The sequence below is a fragment of the Boleophthalmus pectinirostris genome, unplaced genomic scaffold (genome assembly GCF_026225935.1).
Source record: "Boleophthalmus pectinirostris isolate CB_2022bp ecotype Guang Dong unplaced genomic scaffold, ASM2622593v1 HiC_scaffold_14, whole genome shotgun sequence".
Lineage (NCBI taxonomy): Eukaryota > Metazoa > Chordata > Actinopteri > Gobiiformes > Gobiidae > Boleophthalmus > Boleophthalmus pectinirostris.
The window spans coordinates 20376882-20400776 of record NW_026571047.1 but is presented as its reverse complement, the minus strand read 5'-3'; the positions used below and the strand labels follow the sequence as shown (position 1 = coordinate 20400776).

The following is a 23895-nucleotide window of genomic DNA, read 5'->3' as shown; positions in this document are numbered from 1 at the left end:
TTTTCCATTAATAGAAAAGACAACAGTGACCCACCATAGGCCCCAAAGTCTGAAACAAGCTGAGTAAGCAGATTGATTAGTAGATGCAGTAGTGTCCAAAAATTATATTCAATAAAATTAGTCAAAAAGGGATAGCCAGAGCCACTGTCTCATAATAAGCTTGTGGAAAACATTGCTGCATGCAAGATCAGGCCATTTTTGAAGAAAGGAAATTTTCGTAAAATATACTAAAAAGGGAAATTAATGTAAAGTGATACAAGCCAGGCCAAAAAGTTCTCAGGCACATTATTTAGAGCCCTCAATGCCAAGAACATGGTGCCCTGATGTTGGCACAAACGCAACAGCTTTTAGTACTGAGGTAAATCCTATTTCTAAATGCCAAAGATCTTGTAATCATAAATAATGCATAATTTATTCTGATTGATTTCTGGTGATTCATGGGTTAAATATGACAAACTATTTAAATCAGCCTGCTACCCTGTTGTGTGGGTGCTACAAATTTAGTAAACTTCTGTACTAGTTCTTTCATAGTCCAATTAGGTTCATTAAGTCTAGAAAATAACCAAAGCATGCACCCAAGCCACTAAGCAACAAGTCCACCATTAACAGCTTAAATCCGCAATTCTGAGAGCACTGCAAGAGGGAAAACCATATCATGGATAGGGACAAAGCTAACGTTATAGTCGCAGAGAGCAACAAGTACCATCATTGGATCAGGGAGGCCATCGAGATCCAGAAACGCACCCACCAGTCTGTAAATCAGGATGAGTGGGCATACCAACTTTCTCACACTTGACAGGAAGTCAGCTGCAGGTGGCACTGTTGTCGTACTGCTCCAAGTACAAATATAGTGCCAAAATCTGTTTAAAACAACTGACTAGACATACTTCTGAGGAAAGCACCAGAGTAAAACTGTCAAAGTATGAATTAAGCAGAGTTCTGTAAGAATCATTCTAAGAACTTATTAAAGGTCCTCTATTACACAAAATTTACTCTTGTACGCTTTAAGTTATGTTATAATGTTACGTGGTCAAAAACGTTACCTGGAGTGGTGTTTTGTTTCATTCACACATGTTTGAGTAACTCTTTATTATCAGTCTGTCTGTATCTCCAAAGCTCAAAACGCTCTGCTCCAATTTGTGATGTCATGTGGTGGTAGTTTTCAAGGTAATAGCTACGTTTTACCTTGAGTTGAGCAATTCCAGGTCTGAAATTATCCAACTGATTCTAATGAAGATGTATGGAGTTTAAGAACATGGAGCACTTCCTGTTTTACCACATCACAAGGTGGAACAAAGTGTTTTTTGTTTGAGAGAAGAACTCAGCCTAAATATACAGGGTTTGTGTGTAAATAAAAGAAAACACAAGTATGTTTTTGATGCGGAAACATTATAACAGAGATCAGAAAATAGTGTAATACAGGCTTTGACACATGCTTGTTGATTGGTTCAGCTGCAAAAATCTTCTTTTGCTAATTCCCCCTCTTCCATCCATAGCAAAAGTATTATGGCCTGTTTCTCCTTTCTCAACACGATAAGGCTCTATATTGTGCTGCTAAAAACATCACTTCTCGATAGCACAGTAATAGAGAATCCGTGGAGTGTTTTATTGGCCTATTTTCTTCTACCGCTCATATTCATTGTGATTATGGCAGCACCAAGAAGGCTTCGCTGTGAAAGAAAGATCTCTCAAAATGGTATTGGATCTATTTCGGAGCCAAACAACAATTTCATGGCTGACCAGTCGCAAAGTAATTACATATGGCCCCAAGACGACACATTGATCAAGACAGAGTTCACTTCTGAAATAAGACTTTTTACGACACAAGACGGCATGAAACTCAGAAATCTTGAAGAAAAAATGCAAGGACTGAGGAGAGACTGGTCTAAATGTAATAATAAAAAGTGCAGCATGTGAGAACAGGTTTTGTGAGAACATTTGTCCGTTACAAGTAGGTTATAATTAAACTAAATCACCTTTTCATCATTATCTGGGAGCTGTTATCTTTTTTTATTTGCATATTTTTAACAATGGCAAATTCAACTTTTCCAGTTCTTATGAAAGGTTATAATTATAGTTTCCACACTGACAGCTTCTACTAATTGGACATCAAACATATCTTGAGAAACAGTCAATTATTATTATTTTGTATTATTATTATTATTAAATACTTAAAGGTGCATTGTGTAACTTTTCTGGTGGAGGGTCCGTCACCTGTTTGTTTCTATGGATATGTCGTTACTCTGCCTGGTTAATATTAAACAGCTTTACCTTACATTTATTCAATTACAGATGGTTTTATAGCTCAGAAATACCCAGAAAAACAGGCATTCTGACTGTTGAGTGGGGTTGAAACTCCACAGATCTGACCTGTAACTTGGTCTGGTTTGGTCTCCATGAAGATAGCAAGGTTTAATACCATACTGTGAAACATTCCAGATGGAGGAGAAAAGCATTTGATGGACTCTCCACCAGAAAAAGTTCCGCAATGCACCTTTAATATACAACAAAATATACAACATAAAATAGCAGCTGTAGATATCAACTCCATCAGAAACATATTAATATTGTTGTATGTTCTTATCTTAAATCTGTTTATTATTAAATCCAGGAAAAACAGGCTATAAAATGCCACAAAATGTAGAAATAATCCATATAGCATCTTGTTATAACTGGCGTGTCTCTCTGGCCTTTTTTTGGTTAACTTCAACACCAGTAATATAAAAAGCAGCCGTGTGGGAGCTGAATGATGTAATTGTTTACATAAGTGATTCGCTCCTTATGTGTGCACCATAATAACAACACAGGGGTCGCTACCAAACACGTAACAAACTATATATACAAAAAAACTGACACCAACAATAAAGAGTAGTCCAGTTAACAGTTTCATTGCCTCTACTTGTGTGATATTAGTAATAGAGTTACTGTATACTGAAAAATACCATCACAGACACAATGACACTGAGAGAGATTATTACAGAAACTAATATCGTTATTGTTACTAGGAATGGGCATGATTAGTCAATTAATCTACAATTGATCATTAAGAATTTCATCGATTACGTTAATTTTAATCGACAAACCGAATGTAGGTTGCTGTGCGTAGTGTAGGATGACCAAACGGGGGTCCGTACATGTAGCTCTCTGCACTCAGAAGGAGCGAGACACAAACAGCTGGTCAGTCTGCAACATGCTGAAGCGCAAATGCATATTTAACGATGACTTGTACATGAAATTCCACGCTTTCCGTCCCGGTCGAGACAAGTGCGAAGCCATGTGCACAGTGTACAAAGCAGCACATACGTTTTGGTGTTCAGTGGGAAAAAGTTCACCAGGACACCGAAAACATGAAAAAACTTTGCCAGGTGAGAGTAGCGCAATGTCGATGACGAGTCCCCACCTCCCACCCCCCATACGGTGTCCTGGTTTTGACAAGCGCAAATATGGTCACACTAACCTGTATTCCACTGAGTCGTGTCGCATCAGCGCACAAGAGCTGTTTTTTTTTCTTCGCTTAGATTATGCAAATTAGCCATGCGGTTTTAAGTTTAGTTTCTGTGAGACTTGTGCAAAGCTGCATTAAACACATTATAATGTCAAACGGGCTGATGCGGCTCTAGAGTGGTTACGGTTTATATGTCGTAAAATTGAATTTATTTGTGCAGATTAGTAGTGCAGATAGTAATAATAATGATGATAATTTTAATATAAAAACGTTAATGATTAATCGATAATCGATCGTTAATTCTCTCGACGATCGATAAAGAAAATGTATTCGAATGCCCATCCCTAATTGTTACATTTGCAAATTACTTCCTATCAAATGTGTAAAATATAGAAAATTTATTTAGGGTTAGGGTTTCTGGTATTAAATCAGCCAACAGAAATCAGGTTTTATTATTGTCGAGGCTGTGGCAACGGTAAATTAGTAGTCAACCAATTACCAAACATGAAAATAATGTATAATGTATAAGTTAGATAAGTTATGACATAAGGACTGCAAAATCAAACTCTATGTCAAAGTAGTTAAAAAATGATTAAACTAAAAAGATAAATCTTACCATGAGTAGAAAGCAGAAAGTCTCCAAATCTGGTTTTGAGGGCAGAGGAGGGGCTACATGTTGTTGTATTGATCCAAAGTCCTTACCAAGTCCAATAGCAGCTCACAGCGGAAATCTACAACCACAAAAAAATACTATTTTAGGACAAGCATTTGGCTAGAAAACCATGCACAATATTATAAAGTCAAATACTATGTTGTAAATAAACAACGATCCAAAACACACTTGATAATGCACACAATCTAGAGAGAAAGAGTGCATTTAACTGGACAGTGGAACATTTGTTTCATTTAAAAAGAGCGAGACTTCACACAGAGCTCTGCATTCATTGTAGGTTATGACACAAGACCATTTACTCCCACTTAAAAATGCAATTGTGAATTTAATTAGCAAGAGCACATTCCAGGGCTTTGTTAGTGCCACATGAAAATATGCTTTTGAAATGTGGTGGTTGGGCCATAAATTCAAGAGATACTTTTCAATTTTAGAATTTATTTTAAGAAAATAACGCTGACCAAACACTTTAAAGGGCCCATGATTACATTATTTTTGGATCTGTAATAATGTTTCCTCGTCAAAAACAGGCCTGGAGTTGTGTTTTGTTTCATTCACACATGTTTAACACACAAATCCTGCACATTTAGGCTGAATTTTTCTCTTTCAAACACAAAACGCGCTATTCCACCTTGTGATGTCATGTGGTAATACAGAAAATGCTCCATTGTTTTTTTTTTTCCTCAATACGCCTTCATTAGAATAATCTGGATAAATTTATATCTACTTAACAAAAGGTAAAAGGAAGCTGATAACTTTAAAACTACCACTTCATGACATCACAAGGTGGAACAGAGATGTAGACAGACTAATAATAAAGGATTACTCAAACGTTTGAATGAAATAAAACACAACTCCATGTTTTTGAGGAGATAACAGCATTATAACACAGCTTAAAGCTCACAAGAATCCATTTTGTGTAATGAAGGACCTTTAAAAATATCTTTGTTGTACGTTTTTCTTACTTGAAATGATAGAAACTCAAAGCAAGTCACCAAACCGTTGATTTAGTTTTATGCCCTGAATCAACCAGTTGCTTGTATTTTCATGCAATAAACACACCTGTAATTGAATAAATGCAAGATAAATACGTTAATGCCCGCGGAACAATCCAGGCAAAGCTATAACATCCACAGAAAGGTTACAGAGTGCACCTTTAATGTGTAATCAAGCTTTTAAGTTAATTCTGCCAAGTTCTGTACATTATAATATATTGCATCAATTTGCACAGGTCACTTCTGGGCACCTTTTTTTTTTTTATGGATCTGACCACCGCACCATCTGAGACACACGCTAATGGATTGGGGTTAAGTAAAAATGGCAGAGGGCACAAAGACATTTAAGAAGGGCCAGTCCAGATGTCTGCTGAAGTTACGGGGGTCACCATGACACGCCATATGTTCCCCACAGCTTATGACTATTACAGAAGACAACAGAAGAAGTCAACCTCTGCTGCTAGACCATTAATTTCAGTGTGTTTTAGCATATTTCGGATGCACTGTTAAAATATGTCTGAATATTGTCACTGAGATAAAAAAGAATATACTATACATATAAAAGAGAATTGCGAGAAACTTGTGAGACTATGACAAACAAATATAAAGGTGCATTGTGTAACTTTTCTGGTGGAGGGTCCATCAAATGCTTTTCTACATGGAGATGTTATTGCTTTGTCTGGAATATTATTTCGCTATAAATCTTTTTATCTTCATGAAACCCAAACCAGATCAAGTTACAGGTCAGATCTGTGGAGAGGCGACCCTGCTCAAAGTCAGAATGCCTGTTTTTCCACGTATTTTTGAGCGATAAAATCACATGTGATTTAATAAATGTAAGTGGGGTGTGCAAAACTAAAATCTAAATATCGAGATATCGTGTTGTTTAATGTGGTGATACAATACAGCAGTCCCTGATATCGATATATTGCCAAGAGTATTTTTTGGTATATTTTACTAAATTATTCTGTTACAGCTCCAGTTTTGTTTGTTTGGTGAATGGAAACCCGTTTATGCAACAAATTTGACATTTTCACAGTTTTGAAGAGTAAAATGTTTGTGTTTCATATTTATTTTGCACAAGAAGTGGTTTAACAAAGACTTTAAGTATCACATCCACCATTTAGTTCTTATTATTTATTGAACGGTATCAAATCGATTTGAAATAAATCGTATCGTATCGAATCGAAAGTGCACTGTATCGAGGTATGTATCGTATTAGCGACTTCTTCATGATACCCAGCCTTAAATGTAAGGTAGAGCTGATTAATGTCATACCATGGAACATTCCAGGCAGAGCAATGTCATATCTGTAGAAACAAGCAGGTGACGAACCCACCATCAGAAATGTTACATAATGAACCTTTAAGATTAGAAAAGTATGGTGATGAGGGATGCAATATATAAAAGAACACTGTATTTCTTTATTTTTTTCTTTGTGTTTTTTCAGTCCATCTATCCATGTAGGCCTGCACCTCTTTCAAAGTCATACAAACATCTTCCACTGTACTGAGCCAAAAATAATCAAACATTTCATCTTTAAACAAGGCCAAAAATAACATCAAAGCTAATAATTATGTGACCAGCAACTGTAACAACTGTAAGCTCTTTGCACTGATAACGTTGGTATTTCAGATTCCACTTCTACTCAGAGGACATAAGGGGGATAAGCTTTAAAGTAACACAAAAAAGTCTCTGTTCACTTCAGCACCTGGAAATTAGGAATGGTATATTAAAAATTTGGGTCACGATTATCATGGTTAACATAATTGCAATTAAGAATTATATCATGATAATTATAGTTACTGACAGTTTACAAATGTTATGCATGTCATTAATGATACTTTTAATATTATGAGTAAGTTCCATATTTTAACAACTTTTATAGAATTGTATGAGTGAAAACTACAATGATCTAGAAGAAAACATCAAGAATAAGTCACTTTTTTCAGCATATTCTGGTAATAAAATTCCAATTATCTTTATTGACGATTATCAAAATTATATAAAATGTCTCATGCATGATTATTGCCAAACTTTTTTTTTATCTCATTAAAGATATAATTGTTATTATTGTCCTTACTGGAAATAAAAGAAAGTCATAAATCAAAAGAACACAAGTGCTCCTGCCACCAATAACCAATAATCCATATCATTAAAGGGAGAGTCCGGAATTTTTCACATATGACCTCATTTTCTAGTGAGCCAGAGTGTTGGAGACATGTGGAGACACTTTTTAAAATATTCCATCCAGTCCTTGTATTTGCAGAGGTCACTGGTGCTAGGCTAGAGCATGTCAATGGCCATAGTTATCCTGCCACTAAAAACAGTCTTACCCACTCCACAAAACACGCGAAACAAATCAATTATTACACCAGACTGTCGATGTGAATGTCTGTGTTGATAGAATAATGTTTGAAATAAAACTAACCCTGCATTGTATGAATCATCACATGTTGAGGGACTATTTTCTCATATATCAGTCCGCCACTGCCAAACTTTCTATCAGGAAGTACAACTCACTGTTGCTGCTCAGACATAAATCCTTCAAATGCAAGGTTGGTTTTACTTCTAAAATTATTCTATTGACACAGACATTTACATTGAGAGAGTGGCATTATAGGTAATAGTTTTACCTCGGGTGCTTTGTGGCATGAGTAAGATTATTTTTAGTGGCAGGATAACTATGGCCATTGACATGCACTAGCCTTGCACCAACGACCTCTGCAAATACAAGGACTGGAACATTAAAAAAGTGTCTCCACACGTCTTCAACACTCTGGCTCACTAGGAAATGAGACCCTATGTACAAAATTCTGAGTCCCTGTAACATGTTTCTATTCATAACCTTATAATGTTGTTGTGCGTATGCGTATGTCACGATAACACATTTTGAAGTATGATATATTGCTGAAGAAAATATAGATGATAAAAGATAATATTCAAACTAATTTACGCCACTGACACCATAAAGCTAAAGCAGGATTATCTCAAAAAACATTCTAAATGCATACTATAGCTAAAAAAAAAAAGAGCTGCAATAAAGAAGAATGAAACGCTAATTAGTTTGTATTCACAATCAGTGGCAGAAATAACGTGTATGGTAATTGTATGTATGATATTACACTAAAAAATCCCCACTAGCACAAAGAAAATGTACCCATTGTTCCAGCTTTCATATACTGAAGGATCTATACAGTAATTATCGTGACATTTAGTTGTGCCATTTTAGTTCAGTGAAGTAAAAGAATGTCACGTTTTATTTGTTTAGTAGTACAGTTTGTGTAGACGTTGTTTCTGCTGTGTATAGACTGTGTGTCTATTTTAGGTATATGCAGTATGTAATAAGCAGAAATTAACCAGAAGGAATGACCCAAGGCAATAAAAATGTGCGCGAAAGATCTCTTAAATTTCTGTACTGACAGCTTATCACTAAAATGTCTTTTTCAAATTTGATTTATTTGATTTGCTTATTTGACAAATGAATTCCCGTTTGCCTATTCACGTCTTGTCTTGAACATTTCAAGCAAATAACAAGATATCAAGTTATCATGGCTACAAACTATTCATGGCATTAACAAACCAGGCCCATAGAAAAAAAAATCATGTTGCACTTTTTTCCCATAAAAGGACTGTATCTTCTCGGAAAATCAGAAACTATTATTACAACATGGAAATTACACAGCAATTAGGACAAACTCGGACAGACTGTGCTTGTTTCTTTTTAATATGTGACCAATCTGTGCCCTAAAAACACAAATAACAACACAGTAAACCAAGATTAAAGTTCCTATTTTACACCAAACTGATTCTTGAGAGCTTTAAGTCGTGTTATATCGTTACCTCCTTAAAAACATATCCAGAGTTGTGTTTTGTTTCATCCATGCATGTTTGTAACAGTTTATTATTAGTCTGTCTACACCTCCAAAGCTCAAAATGCTCTCTTCCACCTTGTGATGTCATGATGAAGTGGTAGTTTTCAAGTGAACAGTGTATTCTGTGAGAGAAGAGAAGAACTTAGGTTAAGTGTGCAGGGTTTGAGCGTTAAATGTGTGAATGAAACAAAACTCCAGGTGTGTTTTTTGATGAGGAAACAATATTATAACATAGATCAGAAAATAGTCTAATGCAGGCCCTTTAACAAGACGAAAACATCAAAATACCAGTGTTGTATCCTAGCAGTACCCTCCCTCCACCTTTTAAGTTACTAGCTTATAAAGCCAGCGTTAGCCTATTTGTCTATGTCAGGGGAAAGTGGATTAATAAAGATCGACTTTAAACAATGCTTCCTCCAGGATCACTCACCATCTGCCAGTCTACACTGCACAGCGTGACTAAAAAGGACCCAAATCCCTTTTACGGCTATGCTATTTCTGGAGCAAGCTTGATGTTATTCACTGTTGATCAAGTTGAATGAAATACAGACAGGCATGGAGCAGAGCTGGAAGGGGCACGGACTTAACAAACACTGAAAAGAAGCCTGAAGAATATAGAAAGAGGTACAAAGCTTTGCCTCGGATTACCCCATATCCCAAATTCTTCCTCATTATAACAGTTACATCATATGGAAGAGTGGGAACTGATAAAAAGCATTACAGGGGTCTTATTAAACAGAGCTTCAGGCAAAATACAAAGGATAAATCAGCTGGGGTTTGAGTTGCAAGGAGAACACCAAGGCCAAATTTTATTATAGAAACAAACCAGAGCATTAAAGGCAATTTAGCAATGCAGTGTAGTGAATGGTGTCAAGAAGCTGTTAAGGCTTTTCAAGTTTCTAGATCAGGGGTCTCCAACATGTAGCTTGAGAGTTAGCAGTAGTTCTCCATCCCCTTCGAAGCAGTAGTATTCAGGGATTTCATAATTACACGTATTGCGCTGAATAAGTAATATTTGATTAATTACCATTGTAAATCTATCACTTTAATGCCTAATTCGGTGCATTAATAAATGAATAATGGTTTATGTTTTATAGGCAATTAACTGTATCCATTTAAGGCTTACTGTGGCTCTTGTATATATAATCAATTTCTTGCGGACGCTAAAACTTACAGCTTTGAGGCATTTTTGTTTTGTGAATTCAGGAAAAAGGTTGGAAACCCCTGTTTTAGAGCAGTGGTCCCCAACCTTTTTTGTGCTATGGATTGGTTTTATATCTGACAATATTGCGCGGACCAGAGGGGGTTGGGGCACGGCCTTTTTTTAGACCCGTTTTAGTGCTGTTTTAGACTGTGTTTTAGTGCTGTTTTAGACCATGTATTAGACCTAGTTTAGACCTGGTTTAGACCTAGTTTAGACCTGGTTTAGACCTAGTTTAGACCTAGTTTAGACCTAGTTTAGACCTGGTTTAGACCTGGTTTAGACCTGGTTTAGACCCTGTTTTAGACCCTGTTTTAGACCCTGTTTTAGTCCTGTTTTAGACCGTGTTTTAGTCCTGGTTTAGACCGTGTATAAGTTCTGGTTAAGACCTGGTTTAGTCCTGGTTTAGTCCTGGTTTAGTCCTGGTTTAGTCCTGGTTTAGTCCTGATTTAGTCCTGATTTAGACCTGGTTTAGACCTGGTTTAGACCTGGTTTAGACCTGGTTTAGACCTGGTTTAGACCTGGTTTAGTTGGGGGACCCCTGTTCTAGAGTATGCTTTCTTTCATAATTTGAGTATTTGTATATTTTGGTTGCGCCAGAGTATGTAAATGAACGTAATGATTATGAGTTGATTTCCACATTTTAAAACAAACACTAGTGTACAGAGATGGAGGAAAGCCAGGGAATGTGTCTTGCCCAGCGTCACAATAATCAAACCGCCAACTTTTGAATTGGTGGCGAACGATGTGCCATTTGAGCCAATGGATACCCAAGCTGCAAAACAGATCTGCAAAAAGAACATTGAATCATTTGGGATGGCAATTTAACGGTAATATCCGCAGACGAAATACAACTTATGAATACCAAAACTTTAGATGAGTTCAAAATCTGCTTTACTGCACATATAGGAGAGAAGATTTAACGATAACTGAATTTAAACTGTGAAGCATAAATAGAAACGTACTATCATTATTATTTTCAGCAAAGACAAGATTCTGCTAAATTGACCTGCTAACAGTGAAAGTCTAGTCCACCTGTCTAACTGTCTGTACACCTCAGCCAGCACATCTCATTTAAGTGCTTACACAAGACGAGCAGTGTCATACCAATTAGCTCACTGTATGTCATTAGCTCCGTAGTTAAAAATGTATGCCCGGGGCCCTCCTGTGTACTGCTGACTGCATCAAGTGCAGATAGGGTAGCTTCCATACACTTGCATTGGCCCTTTCTGCTGGATGTCAATTAGAGACTCATTACGCTTTAGGTGGTCAGAGTCCCACCAGCTTCCTGTCTCCCACTGTGAGCTCGGTTGACCCTAGACTTAAGGAAATGCTAGCCACTGTTTTATTGGTGTTACAGTGACTATCATGAAACTATCAATGTGCACTGTGTAACTCCATGGCAATGTTGCTGGGAATATTCCACAGTGGCATTACGCTCATTTATCTCTACAGAATCAGAAGGTGATGCCATAGGGCCAAGTTACATGCCAGATCTGTGGAGAGGCGAGCCTACTCACAGTAACAGGGTTCTTTGAAAATATTTGAAAATGTCAGTTTCCAGGCCTGAAAAGGTCATGGAATTTTGTAAATACAATGAAAGTTTTGGAAAAGTCATGGAATTTTAGTATCTCTTTCACACAGCTACAGCGTTCTGTTACGTTATCATTAGACTATTATGATTATTTGCACCTTTTGTTTAACAGACACGACAATAAACGCACTGACAGGATTTTGAAAAAACTATAACACCAAACCATAATGTGAGTGGAAAGGGTTAACATTTCATATTTAGCCCTAAAAGTCATGTAGGTGCCATAAAATCATGGAAAATTTATTTTAGGTCATGAAAAAGTCATTGAAAAGTTTAGAAATTTTGTCAGTGAAAAAGAGTGGGAACCCTGCAGTTAAGAATGCAAGGTTTTAAGTCAATACAAATCCATGTTATTGAGAAAATGCAAGATGGATTTACGTTTAATGCCATCCCAGGACATTCCAGACAAAGCAACAACATCTCCATGGAGGCAAGCAGATGGCTGACACTCCACCAGAAAAGTTACACAGTGCGCCATTGAAGAAGAAGTCGATTTTATATCTTTGTATATTATGTTTGTTGGAGGATAATGGTTGGTATTAGGGATTGAAGATTAACCGCAACTGAATCAACAATATAGTCTTTTTCTGCATAAAAAAACTGATGACCCTGTAGTTCAGATCTGCGTTAACATGTTCTGAAATGTGATTCTTGTATTAGTTTGTCAGGTCATATTTCAGTCTTTTTGTTGATTCGTCTGGACGTGTTTAAAATATGAACTTGAACTGAATCTAACTTAAATCGCAAATCTAAACACATATTTCTCTCCTTAGCTGGTATCTTAAAGAGTAGAAGTGGACTTTTATCAAAACTCTAAATAGTAAAAAGAGAGGAGCAAGTCTACTACAACCACTCACTAAAACTACTACACTATTTCAACAAAACTACATACTGCTACTCAATAGATAGTGGAAGTACTGCTATCAATATTAGGCCTATTTTTATTACTTGTTTACATCTGCACTTGTGTAATAGTTTTCAAAATAAAATGCAGAAACATTTGGTCAAATAAAACTTTACATTTAATGGTGTACTATAAAATTGGGTGGGTTTCATCTTCATGGAGATCACAGTAAATCATTAGCACCATCCAACACCACTGAGACAAAGAGATGACACCACCGGCCCAAGTTGCATGTCAGATCTGTGGGGAGGCGATCCCACTCATAGTATGAATATATATTTTTAGCACTAAACAACCAGTAATTGAATAAATGCAAGATACGTTTAAGACCACACAGAGCAACAACATTTTCAAGGGGAATACCAGATCCCCCACCAGAAAAGCAACACTATTCAACTGAAAAAAATGTGTTTATGTGATTAAAGATATCATTCCTAAGCTAATCTAAAATACCTGATTAATTAGCTTTTCGTGTTCAGGCAGCCATATTGACTTACTGACGCACAGTGTGGTCTTGTAGCATGTTTACATATCTTTCCTTTTTATCCCTGCTCCTTGGTGTGTACTTTAGGGCAGAGGTGAGTATTTTTAGACATCCTCCCTGAAAGACGTTCTGTGTGCAGACTGCTAACACAATGGACCCTCATGTCTGAACAAGGACGGGCTTTGGAGAGTGAAGGCTGTGCAGTTTACTTCTCTGAGTTCAATACAAGTCACTGTTTAAGAAAACCTCAAAGAAAGCAACAAGCAATTTTGTAGGTTACAATCTTACTTGGACACTTTAAACTGCCAACTAAAATGGTAACAAATGACAGGAGTAAGTGCAGTCCTGGAAAATTATAAGTCGCAGAAGGGAGGGCATCTGATGTAAATGATGTGTTATTGTGTGAGAATTATACCATTGCAGTATTATTATATGTGTCTAAGTCTTCATAAACTGGAAGGGTTGGGAGTTGAGGCAATATGAGATCTAGCTGTTGGGTATTTAAAAATATTATTTACTAATGAACTTTTTGGCAGAATCATTTCAGTTATATTAAAACTAAAGTATGCATGTCTTTATTAACAATATTAAATCCATAGACTGTATAAAGAAGTGGACTATGGGAGTGTGACGTCACCTATATAATCTGGGATAGGAATTTATTTACAGACACAATAGTCAAATAAAAACACCAGGATCATGTAGAGCAGGTTAATACAAACATTTTAAGAGACACACTGCAAGGCGAATACATAACTTAATAAGGAAGAAAAATCTGCCTTTCATCATAAAAATATTTAGTTTGTTGGAGTATCCATTATTGCGATTCTTATTACGATATGTGTGCAGCCCTACTGAGAGGTCATCTAAACATTAAAACAGTGCTGTGCTGACACCAGAAAGAAATCACAGTTTATAATTTACAAACTTGCAGACAAAGGCTTGGCTTCATTTATGGTATGCAATAGTAACAGTTTTGCCTGGTCCAAGGTTACATGTAAATATGTGAGTGGCCGCATGTCTGTCTACAGTAAGTCTTAAAATAGCATATACCATATGTAACTGAGTTCCAATGTGACAGGCAGCAGAGCAGAGAGCATTTCAATTCAATTTTCTTCATTAAATTTGTACTGTATCTTGAGAGATAGAATATAACAGACGTATGCAGTATTCATTTAGTTTTGGTTTGTATGACAAGTTGAATACTAGAATTACTATGTTGGAGTGACACATATACCATAATAAACGGCTGTGAGTTGTAGTTTTATTGCACAAAGAACGTCATTGATAAGAGTTCAGCTCAGATTAAACAGAATTACTTCTCTTTTCTCCACACTCCTACTCTCTTAGTCACACCCTACTATCGCACAAAGCCTCTGTAGGCTTCACAACATGTCCACTGTGTCCGCTGTGTCCACTGTGTCCACTATTCAGAATGTCCCACAAAGATAATGACGTTAGGCCATTACAGCTCATACACGACGGCCCATCTCCCACTGCTGTCTGAACGCTGCTCATTCGGACACTGGATCTTTTCAGATATGACAGAGCCCCTGTGTTTCTCCATGTTCACGCCTGCACTCAGATCACATTACAAAGCCTGCAGCAGTGTCACTGTGGAAGCATTAGGCCTGACACTGTGCTAACCCTATTTGTCTGGAGCTGAATCTATTACAGCACAGTTAAAATGCACTGCTCATGATTGATGGCAAAGTCTTTGCTAATCTGCTAATAGTGACAACAGATGCTGCGGCAGCAGAGAAGGCTCCACACATCTGAGTGCTCGGTTACAGCGCCACTGATGTACTGTATCACTGCAGAGGCACAAGTCAGTCTGAAGTTTGTTGTTGTGACCAATTTATCTAAAGTCAGGAGCTTCAAGGCTGACTCCACCATTCATCTGCAGCAGCAGCTGCCTAATGGGCTCACGGAGATCTGCAGTTTCCCAGGACGACACTTTACCTCTGAGTGAAGGAAACACAAGCACAGCCAATGTGTGTCACAGCCTGAGAGCAGCCTACAGGTGAAGTCCTGTAACACAAGACCTGAGCCACAGAAAAGAAACTAAACCCTGTTTGCAGTGTACTCTTTGTAATGTGCAAAAATCAGGTGAGTCTCAAGTGCTCAAATGTGGCCCTGAAAGATGGTTTTCTGTTGCTTACATGTTGCAGCCTCCTCAGACAGCCTTATAATGAGAAAACACTCTCTTCGGCTGCAGGCTCTGCTCCATTTCCACCAAGAGCTTTCTCTACGTTTTAAAGCTTTCAGACTAAGCACCGTGAACAGACTGCCAGTAAATCAATCACAATTAGATTAATGATAATCATTAGGGTGCCACAGCCAATACAGGATCAATGTTGTATTCTTGTGTTATCTTCTGTGAGTGGCAGACATTGTGTCGACATAATGCTCTTGTGTATTGATGTAGTGCCTATATTTAGTTAAAGTACAAAGCGGGCACAGCCTACAACTAATAACACCCCCCTGTCTACAGTCCAAACAGAGCTTTGATCCATCTCTGTGTTTCTATGTGATTTGTATCCTACTGTTAAATTCAGACAGGCAACAACATGTACAATTACAAACCCACTGCAGTGGCATCTTTTGTCTGTTTTGATTAGGTTTCCAAAATATCATAGATTTTCTCTGCAAACAGCAAATGTCTAAAAAGAGTGTTATTGTTATTGTTGAAGGCTGTGACAAAGAGGCAGATGGTAACACGCTGAGCCTTCACTAAACCCAGAAACACTCCACACAAAGTCGATCCGAACCAACAGACGGAGGTACCATGTCGTATACAGTCAAAATAATCCTGATTTAGAGAAAGTCCCCACTCCTGGAGCAGCCTGACAAGACAAAAGCCTAACCACAGCTCAACACTATTCCTCCTGACAGCAGCACAGAAAGGCCCACATGAAACGCCTGGCTTACCTCAGAGTCGCTTCACTAACAAGGAAGAATGGACCGCTAAAAAGCTGCCTATTCGCCATCATTATTACATAATCAAAGGGTCACACAAGATTCAGGGACATGCCTTGGGAGAGCTCATTATAGAGTTCTGGGTTGACTTCCTTTTCTTCTAAATCTGCTAAAGTTAATATAAGCCACTGCACTGAACACCCATAACATTATGACCAGTAGAGGCACATAACACAGGCTCTTTGAAAGATAACTAGGTAGATGATATAAGGTAGTAACTCGTTCTAAAATAGGGAAGTGAGAAGATTTTAGTTTAGTTGTTACGTTACAGATTCTACTATCTAGACAACAAGAGGAAGAAGAATAAGAATTTGGGTTTTCAAGACACTCAAAACGTTTTACATATAACGCTGCATTATTCATTCACTCCATACTTGATTATGGTTAACTACTACTGTAGCCACAGCTGCCCTGAGGTAGACTTATGGAAACTAGACTGCCAATCTGAGCAATCGGCCATTCCGACCACCACCAATCACTCACTCTCACCAGGTCCATCCAATGCGGGTGAAGTGCCATCTGTATGGACACAACTGCCACCCACTCTGGGTATTCCCAAACGGTATTCCCAGCAGTCTCCCATCCAAGTACTAACCAGGCCCAAACCTTCCGAGCTTCAGAGATCTGACGAAATCAGGAATTGGCGAAGTGAACAAGAAAGTGTTTCTAGTTTGAAAACTGTATGGGAGACTGTAGGGGTGTGCAAAAATATCAGAATATTGATATATCATATCGTTTAATGTGATGATTCAGTATCGATATTGTGGGCTGCTGTATCGATATACAGTCCCTGACAAAAGTCTTGTCGCTTATCCATTTTGTAGAAACAAAAGCTTATAACCTGACTTTAAATTAATCGATTGGTTTTAGAAATGTCTCATATGAAAGCTAAAACCCTCCCAAATTATGCTCAATATACTAAAATAAATTTGCTTCACTGAAGAAAGATTGATCATTTAATGAACACAGAAAGGTCAGATTTTGGCAAGTCTTGTCGCCTTGTCATATGATGCACCCAATCCTAGATTACAGCCTCTGTGGTCAGTTACTGATCAATCAAGTGGGTGTGTATAAAAAGAACCCCAGCACACCAGACCTTCACATCAACTGCAACTTGACCTCTGACAACATGCCTAAGATCCACCCTGAGACCAAAGCGTTAATTATCAAGAGGCTGAAGACCAGATACACTGCTGAGGTGGCTGACACCTTCAATGTGTCTCAGCGTCAAGTACAAAGAATAAGAAAAAGATATGAAATGACTGGAGATGTTTTTGACAAGCCCAGGTCCGGCAGACCCTGCAAGACAACTGCTCAGGAGGACCGTTTGTTGATTCGAAAATCCAAGGCCCCTTTTCCACTGCAGCAGAGCTCCACCAGGCCTGGTCACCTCAAGTCCCTGTGTCAACCACAGCAGTTTGTAGAATTCTGTCTCGAAATGGCCTCCATGGTCGAATCAGTGCACAGAAACCAGCACTAAACAAAAGGCAATTAAAAAAAACCGTGTGGCATTTGCCAAGGCCCACAGCCTGCTAAAAGGATGGACACTGGAAAAGTGGCAGAAGGTGGATTTCTCAGATGAATCCTCGGTTGAATTACATCACAGCCACCGCAAATATTGCAGGAGACCTACTGGAGCCCGCATGGATCCAAGATTCACCCAGAAAACAGTTAAGTTTGGTGGCGGAAAAATCATGGTCTGGGGTTCCATCCAGTATGGGGATGTGCGAGACATTTGCAGGGTGGAAGGCAATATCAATAGCCTAAAATATCAAGAAGTATGAGCTACCTCTTACATTCCCAGTCATAAAAGGGGTCAAATTTTGCAGCAGGATGGTGCTCCATCGCATACTTCTATCTCTACATCAAAGTTTCTCAAGGCGAAGAAGATCAAGGTGCTCCAGGACTGGCCAGCCCAGTCACCAGACATGAACATCATTGAGCATGTCTGGGGTAGAATGAAAGAGGAAGCATGGAAGGCAAAACCAAAGAATCTTGATGAACTCTGGGAGGCATGTAAGACGCTTTCTTTGCTATTCCTGATGACTTCATCAACAAATTGTATGAATCATTGTTGAACCACATGGATGCGTCCTTCAAGCTCATGGAAGTCATACAAGATATTAAATATGGATCTCACAGCACCACTACTTAATTCACTGACGTTATGCAACATATTTTTCTATTTGAAGTAAATTATTTGTTACATTTTCTGTAGGCGACAAAACTTTTGTCTTGCCAAAATCTGACCTTTCTTTGTTCATTAAATGATCAATCTTTCTTCAGTGAAGCAAATTAATTTTAGTATATTGAGCATAATTTGGGAGGGTTTTAGCTTTCATATGAGACATTTCTAAAACCAATCGATTAATTTAAAGTCAGGTTATAAGCTTTTGTTTCTACAAAATGGATAAGCGACAAGACTTTTGTCAGGGACTGTATCACCAAGAGTATTTTTAGGTGTGTTTTACTAAATTATTTTGTTACAGTGCTACAGTTTTGTTGCTTGGAGAGTGAAAGGAAACTCATTTATGCGACACATTTGACATTTTTACTGTTTTGATGATTAAAATGTTTGTGTTTCATATGAACTTTGGACAAGAAGTGGTTTAACAAAGACTTTTAGTATCACAGCCACGATTTAGCCTTTATTTTTTATTGAATCGTATTGAATCGATTTGAAATATCGAATCGAAAATGTACTGTATCGAGGCATGTATCGTATCATGGCCTGTGTATCGAGATATGTATCGTATCAGCAACTTCTAAATGATACCCAGCCCTAATAATCTGTATCTTTGAATAGCAGTGAACAAGGTAGATCCAGTACCACTAAATGCTTGCTATATGTTTCTCTCAAACCTGGACAATAAACTAATCCTCCAGATCGGTGCTCCTGACCAAAGCCAGCTCAACATCTGGAGATCTCCAAGCGAAACATTGCAGTCACACTCTGCTTCTGACAGGCTCTGCAGCAGCAATGAACCATATTTCTTACATGAGCAAAAAATATACACATTTTCTACAATCAATTAGTTCCAGAAAGGTTCAAGAGATTCCAAACATGAGTATGCAGTCGGTCATGAGATGGTTCCTAATATGTTTATTCGCTAACGTACAGAAAATCCCTGGCTTGCAATATGTGCCGAAGCTGCAGTTATTCCTCTAAAGTGGATTAATTTCTATTGACATTAAACACACTAATAATGCCCGGATTCTACATACGTTGCATTTCTCACATTGCAGACTTTCTACTGGCCAACACTGAACATAAAAGTAGATAGAATATCAAATGTAATTCCTTTAAGGCAAGATTTTTATTAAACTAATGATCAGGGATTTCAAACTGCAGTATATAAACATTACTGCATGAGACCAGTCAAATGGGCTTTCTGTGGTTCCCCTGTGTGCCCGATTTAAATTAAACTGTATTGAGTGCCCTTACTTCACTGTGCGAAAGAATAATTTACGGCTTCCCCAAGGATGACACCTTTATTTTACCTACTAGAAACAATCACACATTTCAGGAGCTGTGAGGATACAGACAGTGTTGGAGCTGTTTAGTTTGAAAGTGTATATAAATAGCATGGAAGTATAATGCACCTTTTGTTAGCTCCGCCAAGAACGTGTTCAAAGCATAGGTTTGTTAGTAATATTTTTTAGCATGCTAGAGCTGTAGTTGGATTTTGATGAAATATTAATGAAAGGTCAGACAAGGGGCAAAACTGAAAAAAACTGTGTATTTGCTGTGGAATCAACAAAGACTTCATTGTGCGACCATACCACCATAGGGAATGCCCGATCTCGTCACATCTCTGAATCTAAACAGGGTTAGGACTGGTTTGGGAGACCACTGGGGATGCCACACCACAGGCTAATGCGTTCTGCTGTTGTGCCCTTAAGCAAGACACTTCACCTAGCTTGCATAATATGAATGTGGTGTGTGTTTCAGTTACTGGTGGTGGTTGGAGGGGCTGGTGGCAAAGTTTTGCTTCTGTCAGTCTGCTCCCAGGCAGCTGTGGTGACAAGAGTTTTTCACCACCGAGTGTGGAGTGAATGAATAATGCACAAACCTGTACCTTTGACAATCAGGAAGCCATAAAGAAGTCTAATGCATTAATATCAGTATTTCATTTAGAACTACTTTATCATTACTGTGTTACAGTGATTATTTGATCCATTTAGCAGTTTTCTGATGGTCTATTCTGTTAATTTACTTCAACCTGGATTACAAAATGTTACAATAAATACAATACTAAGCAAATGATGACTTATGCTGTATTCATCAGGCTGTTTCACTTTGTGGAAAACGTCTGACCTCGCATTATTAGGATTTGTTCGCTCGACAGTAGGCGGGTATTTTTTTAATTTAACCAATCGCTGCTATTTGGTCATGACGTATGTAATGCACCACTAACAGGACTAACTGGTATATTAAGTTTTTCCCAAATCACGTAGGAAGAAGGGCAATAACGTCTTTGCCCTTGATAAAATTCACCAAAGATTCTCTTTATTCCGGCTTTAAATCCTCGATCTCGGGAATCGTTGCCAACACAGAATGTCTGGCTCTTCACTGATTGGCTTGTGCCCGAACTCGCACTTCCAGGGTTTTTGCGAACTGTCTAGTGTATTCTGATTCCTGACCTAGTCGCTGGAGAGAAATGAAATTGAGCGGAGGCACTAGGTGCACTATAATATTAAAATACTTTTTTACTAAAAATACAGTGAGTTTCTTTAAACAAAAATTTAGAGCAGTACTTCATTCTAAGCACCTGCTTTATGAAACCAGGACATGTATTAGCCACAGAATATATCTTGTGCTTAAAATGTCTTAGTCTGAATATCTTAAGCACATTTCAGCTGAATTTCATTTACCCTTTGACCCTCTGTGAGTGGGACAGGAGGGACTGCGCTGGCTCAGGCTGTGGAAAACCTTGTCACTACTTCCAGATAACAGTGCATGACCAAATGTACAGAGATGGCCACAGGAAAATATAGGTCGTAATGGAAAAAGTAGGACAGTCATATGTCTCAAATAAGGAAGGAGCTAAACCACATGTGTCAATGATATGAATAGAAAGGCTTTGAGGAAGACTTGGCTTTTATCTGTATCGAGTTTAGCTGACAACCAAGAACTTAAATTTGAAAGACAGGAGTCATCTGGATTCAAAAAACAAAAAGTTCTAAATCTAAAACATCTACAGGGTGAATCGTGAAATGCTGTCAGGAAACTTGACTGCAATTTCAAAACATCAAGTATGTTTCATATCTAATACAAGTAATGATCATTTATGAAGAATCTTAATATAAATTTGCACTGACATTTGCAGTGTAAAACAGCAACATGACAGTCAAATAGATTCAAAGTTGTAAAATATGATTAATAGCAGCCATAGGTAAAAAAAAAAAAATCTCCCAAAATCAAGGAAAGGGACCATTATCCTAGTTACAGCATAGTATAGTACAAACAAGTGTCAATTATCTCTATCTCTGAATGCAGTTACATGCATTTTTATTGCTCAAATAAACATGTCTCATGGCATCTCTGTGCATATATGTTTAATGTTATACTGTGGAACATGCAAGGCAAAAAATAAATACAAGCAGGAGACAGGAGAAAAGTAGCAAGCACGATTAAACCAATGGTGCAGTAATTTTCAGTGTATGTTTCTGGCTGTCCTCATTTAAAGTTGCACAATGTAACTTTTTAGTTGGGGTCACGTGCTTGTTTCAGTGGATATGTCATTGCTCTGCCTGAAAAGTTCCACAATACATCACTAAACAGCTCTACCTTCTCAAAAATACCTAGAAAAACAGGCAATGTGACTGTGAGCAGGGTTGCCTCTTCACAGATCTGACCTGTAATTTACTGGTTAGGTCTTCATGAATATAGAAAAGTTTAGGAAAAGCATTTGACGGAGCCTCCACTAGAAAAGTTACACTGTGCACCTTTAAGACCAGAAAATCTATTTGTTTCTGTCTAAACCTTGAAAGACAATTTTAACATTTTCTTGAAGTCATTTCTAACTTCTTTCAGTTTAATGTGTTGAAGTGTGATCATAGGGAAATAAGTGTTTTCTCCTTCCCAACAGCAGCCATTACTCAGATTAACAGCCCTTGTTGAAACATACTATTAGCAGAGAAGTCACTGTAGAAAAAGACCAGATGTCAGATAATAGCTGTGCACAGTGAGGTAGGTACTGGCCCCGAGCCATTAAACAAGTGTGAACAGATACTTTGAATAAACCTTTTCACTTTATGGACATGACGTTGGCTAAGGGCTGCCAGCTCCTGTGCGATGAATGTAGACAAAGTGGCTTATAATTAAAAGATGACTTGGCAAAATATTTATAAGAAGACAGTTGATATTGGGTCATTTATCACTACAGTGCAACGGTAAAGACTTGCAGTAAAACACGCAATTACTAGCTGATATTTTGATATTTGATTCTTTTGATGAATTCACTGTATTTATCGCTTTTTCTGCCAATAATCCCACTGTTTTTTTAGTGAACAGTTTAAAAGCCTTTTTAGGAACTGGTGTGAATTAGCCTTGGCTATAAACACCGTGATACCTGCATTAGATTACTGAATTGTTCATCTTTGTCTGTTATATCTGTCCCTATTCAAAGAAGCAATACATAAATACATAAATAGTCTACTATGTGAAATATTGTGATAAGAATAAGCCCTTCCTTGTAGCACTAAGTCAGTTGGACAGAACAATAGCGCATGAAAACATTAAATTATTACAAAATACAATGCATGGGTATCTTGAAGTGAAAATTAATTTGCTATAATACTACTTTCTGCTTATTATAGTCTATATACACAGCTACTGCAACACACATTTAGACACAATTTTAATTATTTTGTCAGGTACAAAAGCCTTATTCATTGGTAAATCTCAAGTATCTAATATAACAGTGCTGGAGGGTTTTAGTGGCTTGGCTCCTTCCTTCCCATTGCTTATATTACATAGCTACTGGCTACTGGCACTAGAATGTGACTGCGGGGTATGACAACTTTACGCACGTTTTGGTACGGTAATAACCTGACAAACTTTGATCTGCATAATCAGCCCCGTAAAAGCAGAAGAAGAAAAGCGTTGTGCATAAATATTACCTTCTACACTTGAACCTTGGCTTGTCGGATGAGCTCGTGCATCACACCCGCGTCTCTCTCTTCTGCTGCTGCTGCTGCTGCTGCTGTTGCTTTCGCTCCTCTCTGCGGCAGCGCTCGTGCGACAACTCCAAACCCGAAGCAACTGGACAGCACGTTTCCAAAAGGTTCCCAAATGCCTTTACTGAAAATAACTGCAGCGATCACAGCCGCACGGGTCCCTGGAGGCGGAACACACAAGCGGCAGTGAGACAGCCGCGGTGGGGTTTACGAGGTTTAAGATATTGGCGCCGTGTTGACCGCGTCTTCTCGCCCGGTCCGGTGTGCTCAAACTACAATGTGCTGCTCAGAAAGTCATGTGCGTGGATCAGGCTCGTGCCCACCACTGCCACGCAGCGCTGCAACATGGGGCAAATCTGCGACGTGAAGACAGCGAAAAAATACAAGATCGCGTTTCCGGTAGATTTCAAAATAAAAGCGTGCGTTTGAGTGACAACCGGTGGCGACAGATTAAATTTTACTAAAAATTTCTGACTACACGACGTGATGCTAAATTTATGTGTTTGACAGTTTTCGTGTTGTGTATGTGATTTATGGCAGTGTGGGACAGGAATTTACAGTTGAAA

At 38.1% G+C, this 23895-nt stretch overlaps 1 protein-coding gene across 1 annotated transcript in view; it reads right to left on the bottom strand.

The window, feature by feature from the left end:
* The window catches only part of tanc2b (tetratricopeptide repeat, ankyrin repeat and coiled-coil containing 2b), a 271242-nt gene extending 247930 nt beyond the window's left edge, over positions 1-23312 (bottom strand). The window contains exons 1-2 of the mRNA XM_055150162.1: positions 23273-23312; positions 4062-4176 (exon numbers count right to left, since the gene is read on the bottom strand). The gene's annotated coding sequence lies outside the window, so the exon portion shown is untranslated. The remainder of the gene's footprint in view (positions 1-4061; positions 4177-23272) is intronic.
* Between the last annotated feature and the right edge of the window lie 583 nt (positions 23313-23895).